At 48.3% G+C, this 5,668-nt stretch overlaps 1 long non-coding RNA gene across 1 annotated transcript in view; it reads right to left on the bottom strand.

Moving 5' to 3' along the window:
* Positions 1–4,430: 4,430 nt before the first annotated feature.
* Positions 4,431–5,668, bottom strand: part of LOC109517464 (uncharacterized) — a 9,845-nt gene continuing 8,607 nt past the window's right edge. Inside the window, exons 2-3 of the long non-coding RNA XR_002168549.1 lie at positions 4,808–4,879; positions 4,431–4,730 (exon numbers count right to left, since the gene is read on the bottom strand). This is a non-coding gene — a long non-coding RNA (uncharacterized LOC109517464). The remainder of the gene's footprint in view (positions 4,731–4,807; positions 4,880–5,668) is intronic.

The raw sequence follows: 5,668 nt of genomic DNA, 5'->3' as shown, positions 1-5,668 counted from the left end.
TATACTCTCTGCGGGCGGGTGGGTGGGGGGGGGGTTCCTGCTGAGGTCATCTGTTGGTTGTCCGCTGTATGCAAATTACCCCTCTCCGGCTTTTCACCGGCTACCGTCCACCGTATTTGACTCCCAATCATGCGGTCCCATTTTACATTTTAAACAAATATCATCGTCCTTTTGGCAGCGCGTTCATATTTAGAGACGATGTTTAAGGCCACCATCGTCAACATAACCCCACGTGATGAATACAAGTCCCAGAATGCACTGCAGCTTCACATCGGCACTTAGTCTCCAAGTATGGTGGCTCTTGAGGGTAAAAATAAAAACGTTGGAAAACACAACGTGTAAAATAGCACACGCCGATTCACCTATTCGAGGAAAACTATTTTTAATAATTTCATGATTATTTTTTTGGTGAATGCTTATCCGCAGTATGGCGCTGCTCCCTGGAAAAAAATAGATATTAAATAAGAGTGAATGGCCATCAGTTATTTGCGGATTTCTACTCTTCGCGTCCTTGTGTAGGTGCGTGTCTTTTTAATACTGCCCCCTAGTGGCCAAGGTGCCCAATCTAGAAGTCAAGCACGACGTCAATAGGCATTGAAAATGTACAATAATCGTGATTTACGATTGGATGTTTTGGTAAAGTATAATCCTACAAAGCACTATTTTTCTTACTGAAACATCTTTTGGTGGGGATAGGAGGGACTAACAATTTAATTTTTACAATCCGAAAACAGATTAGCCCGCGGGCCGTAGTTTGGGGACAACTGTTTTAGACAGTATGAGGGATCCCCGACAGCTCTCTTTGCACTCATTGGGGAAATGTTATGCGCGTCCACCTGTCCGCCTGTCTGTGTGTCTGGCGGTCTACGCGTCTCTCTGCATGATATTTTGCCTGTCCGTGGGCTGACGTGGCGCTGTGCTGCAGCTTGAAGCCTCGCGGTCACCGGGGCCCTCGCCACGCCGTCTCTCATCCCCCCACGGTGCCGCCAGACAGACAGACAGACGGACGGGAGCCTGAGGTCTGAGGTCGTGTAAATGCAAATGTTGACGAAAAGGCGCCCGCCTATGTATTAAAAACTACATGAATGTTTTTTGTTTTTTTGTTTTTTTCGTTGAACATAAGTTATTCGTTGAACATTGTGGTTGCCCTCACCACAACATTTGGAAGCTCTTTTATCACGATGTCATGCATTAATTGTGGTCAGCAGAGATCGCAAATCCAAAAGAAAAAAAAAAAAAAAAAACAATAAAAAACTAAGAATTATTATTCAGTAAAATCCTTGGACGACATAATGACATTTTAATTGTAAATTATTCATTGTTACAGATAATTGAAAAAATCTGCGATCTTAAAGTGTTATCCTTTTCATTAAAAAAAAAAATTCTGAGTTTTGGGGCGATGAGGGACTGCACGGCTCCCCGAGAAAGCCTTATCTGTCCGTGTGACTGAGTGACGGCGTGTAAACCAAGCGCAAATGGCGCGTTTCCATGCAGCGTTCCACTTTGTTTGGCGAGAGACGACATCTGGCCGCAGTCGTCGGATGGCGATAGGGCAGTTTGACGCACGTTCCCCCGCTTCACGACGCCCAATCAGTCGCGACCTGCACGCCCAATTACAGGCCGCAGCGTTTGCCAGTTTGCCATAATTGTTCACATGAGCCCACTAAGGATTTCTTTTGAAGTCGACGCTCGATAAACGTCGACACCCGGATTTGAATTTCGATACGGATGGCATGAGCCTTCCATTGGATAATTAGCGCCGCCGTTATCGGGATTCATCTGGAAGCGAGAATGCTTTGAACTCAAAAGGGAGGGGGGGGAAGGGGGTTATTTGGGTGAGTCGATGACAAAAACAAACTGGACTTTTGTTTTTCCTCGATATGCCATCTCGGTTATTGCATCTTTGAGAAATAACTTTCTTCGGCCTAAGATTTGATCCCCACAGTTCATAGTTACAGTCTACCGAATCAAGAAACAGACGATTGTCATTTTTCTTCAAGATGACATTGTTGACATTAAACAGCTCTCTAAATAGGACTCAAGCAAACATGATGAGTATTATCCTTATTATTTTTAAGTTTGTTATTGGTCTCGCGGTGATTTTCGTATTTCTCACCCCCCGCCCCCTCCAAACGTCTTTTTTTTTTAAGAGCGGCTGTCCTTTGTGTGTTGTCTTTACAGTCTGGGATTCCTACGCCGGTGTCTCTTGGACGCCGCGCTCGTAAGCACAGGCGTCCTTTTGTCCCGTTTGCCCTTGAATGCGTCGTCGAGAGCGAAGGAGACAGTGAAGGCCGAACACGTCATAACACCCGCTGCGCGGCAGACTGCGCAGCATTCGCCAAGTGGAGCTCTTTGCACTTCCAGCCGTGCAGCGGCCGCAACCAATCATATGCATCTCGTTCTTTGAAAATAAAAGATCATATGAATAAAATAGGTCAAATCCACCCAACGTACGCGTTTGGGTCGATTTTTTTGGGACTTGTGCTTCAGACCGATATTTGAATGGTAAGAAAATGGTAGCGATGAGAGCACTGTGATGGCCTGGCCTGTGCGCAGTCACCGTTTTTTTTTGTTTTTTGTTTTTTTTTTGATAAACAGCCAAATCCAACAAATAGAAAATGCCCACACTTGCCAGGGGCTGCAAGACTCACGCCCAGATGCTCGCTTGAAGGCCAACCCGGCTCTTGTTGTCACGAGGCCACACCCCTTACACACAGTCTTTTCAATTGATCTATCTTTTAAACGATGCCATTTTGAATTTTCAGACTCGTGGCATTTGAATTCACTTCGATGTGGCAAATGAGAGGAAAAAAAAAATGTGAGCAAAGCATAAGCGCAGCACCGACCGAGCGCTTTGGTGAGAGGGCCCCCGCCGACCGCAAGCCCCATGCAACCGACCCCCCCGCCCCATGTTTGACCTGAGTTATCACCCGAGCCAGGCGACATAAATCTGCTCCGACACCGACACACGACCCGACTGGAAATAAGTCAGTCGAGAAATCAGCATGACGAGCCACCTCACGGGCCAGGCTGACGCGCGCTAGCCGCGTTCCTCCGGCAAGGATTTGAAACATTTGTCAAAAAAGAGGGGCAAACTTTTTCACTGCTCTTTCTGTGCGGCCCAACACGCCTGACTGTGCCACAGGGGTGTCTCCCTGACGATCCGACGACCTCCGCCTGCCAGGCTGACTGACCGAGAGCTTGACGGGCCCGCTGCCGAAGGGAGCCGTCAGGTGACGACAAAGGCGGCCATTGGCTTTCACGGTAGAAGACTACAAGCTGTGTGCATGCTCTCTTGCCACTTTCTCTCCCGAGCCCCCGCCAGGATACACAGAGGGGGTGCTTGGGTCCGGCAGGAGTGATTAAGATTTTGGGACACTGCCTGGCTGCTTTGGGAGGGTCAGAGGGTAAAGAGGGTGGGGATTTATTAGGGCTGTAAATTAGAGCCAGACGTCCTTGTGTCGGACCGTCACCGTCAAGTCCAAATCTCCCTCCGCGTTCAACGCATATTTCGGCCTCGATTTTCGGCCTTTTTTTCTGTCCCCAGTTACTTTGACTTGATACGTGAAGTCGAAGCGGGCAGTCAAGAGCCACATCTTCATTGTCAGTCTTATTTCATCGCCCACACGAGTTAAAAGGGACGTTGGAGCCGCTGACTGTTTGGCAAAACGCTAACGCTAGCCGCCAAAAGCTAACGGCCGGATCGTCTGAAATCGGGCAGGCTCTGAAGACAAGTCTCCCATTGACGGGGTCAAAAAGAGAAAATCACGACGCCCTAAGTGCAGGTGGCACATCTACCCGTCTCCATCGTAAACAAGTGAAGAAAAAAAAAAAAAGCCCAAACATTTTTCTTGGAGCACGACTTCAGAGCCGCTCGCTGATTGCAGCCTATTTTCATCCCGAGTCGCCTCAGAGGGCGGATTTGTGCCTGTGCGGCGGATTAAAGGGCAGCCACCGAAAAGTGTGTGTGTGTGTGTGTGTGTGTGTGTGTGTGTGTGTATTTTGTGGTTGGATGGGACCCAACGGCGAGACGATGTGGCGGCACCACCCGTACATCTGAGCTCGGGGAAATTAATCTTCACTTTGTACAAAGTACGCCGGACAAGTCAACCTCTGTTTCGAAGCCTGCAGGGGGAATAATATGCGACTTGCTTTTCTTTTTTTTTTTTTTTTAACGCTCTTCTCGCTAGTTTGGGACGTTGGGATTTTGGCTCAAATTTCCAGATTGGACCGATCACGCACTATAATCCGAACAGAAGAACTTTGTTTGATCGTTGGCGAATTTTGCCATTTGGCTCCTTGCTAGGTAACAGCAAGCTGATCCATGAACATTTGGAGGAAAGAACAAGTGGAAGCCTTGACATCGAACTGTCTCGCAAAATACTCCAAAGTCGGGTGAACTTTTATCTCAAGGCGCCACTGCGCAGCGATTGTGAATCGACACGAAAAAAGGTGCGGCATTCGGCCGCAAAGCGGTTGGGGGGTGGGCGGCCCACTGACCTGAACATGCGGCGTGTGCCCGCTTGCCTCCGAGAACATTTGAGGAATTCCTCGAGGAGGAAGCGTGATGGATGGAATGAGGAGACTCATTGCGTCCAGGCCTCGTCGGAGAGGAGGGGGAAGTGGGGGTTCAGAGGTCACGTCGCGCCCGGATGCCAGGGGTCAAGTTTATTTTTCCTGCCGGGAGGGGGCGGGGATGCCAACAGCCAGTGGAAGAGTGAAGCGGGATTCTGGACATGAATGAAGGGTTATGTGCATTGTGCGGCCTCACACGCAAACACACACACACACAAGCACACACACATACTTGTTAGCATCAGGATGCACCGAAGAGCCTCCGCACTCGAGATTCATCCTCAGGGGGTCACGGCATAACATCCTGCAGGAAGTATATTCACACGTGCGCACGCACCAGACACACACACACACACACACACACACACACACACACACACACACACACACACACACACACACACACACACACACACTTGTGCTCTTTCTTGTTTCATTCTCCGATTTCACTGCATAACATCCTGTAGGAAATTTGGCATTTTAATAATCTCAAATGGAATCACAGGTTTCATCGAGATAAAATAAATGGAACATATATTCGAAGAATTTACATTGGAATCAATTACAAAAAAAAAAAAAAAAAAAAAGAAAATTTTCAAGTTAAAATGCGACCATCAATTTGGGACAGTCTTTCTTAGGGTTGTGGTACGAAAGGGGATGTCAGACGAATCATGGTGCAGAGGGAGGAAGCGAGCAATCAAGACTGGCGTGAAAAAGAAAGGAAAGAAGGGACAGAGGATGCATGGAAGGAAGGTCGGAAAGGAAAAAAGTTCAAATGGAAGGATGGATGCAAGGATGGATGGATGAAGGTATGACATGACCTGGGAGAAGAGAGGACGGACTGTGGAGGGGTGGGTGTGTGTGTGTGTGTGTGTGTGTGTGTGTGTGTGTGTAAAACCCATCACAAAAACTTCAGTCCCTGAAGCTATTCCTGTAATCTTGCAACAGCCCCCCCCCCCATCCCCTTCTTCCCTCTTCTTCCCTGCCGGACTGACATCAAAGGTTTATGCGTTATCAGTGTGTGTGTGTGGGGGGGGGGAAGAACCCCTCCTGCTTTATCTCTCTCAAGACAAAAGCTACTCCCCCACACGCC

This window comes from Hippocampus comes, unplaced genomic scaffold (genome assembly GCF_001891065.2).
Source record: "Hippocampus comes isolate QL1 unplaced genomic scaffold, H_comes_QL1_v1.1 scaffold33, whole genome shotgun sequence".
In the NCBI taxonomy this organism is placed as follows: domain Eukaryota; kingdom Metazoa; phylum Chordata; class Actinopteri; order Syngnathiformes; family Syngnathidae; genus Hippocampus; species Hippocampus comes.
The sequence above is the reverse complement of the archived record's forward strand: the minus strand, read 5'-3'. Positions and strand labels throughout refer to the sequence as shown.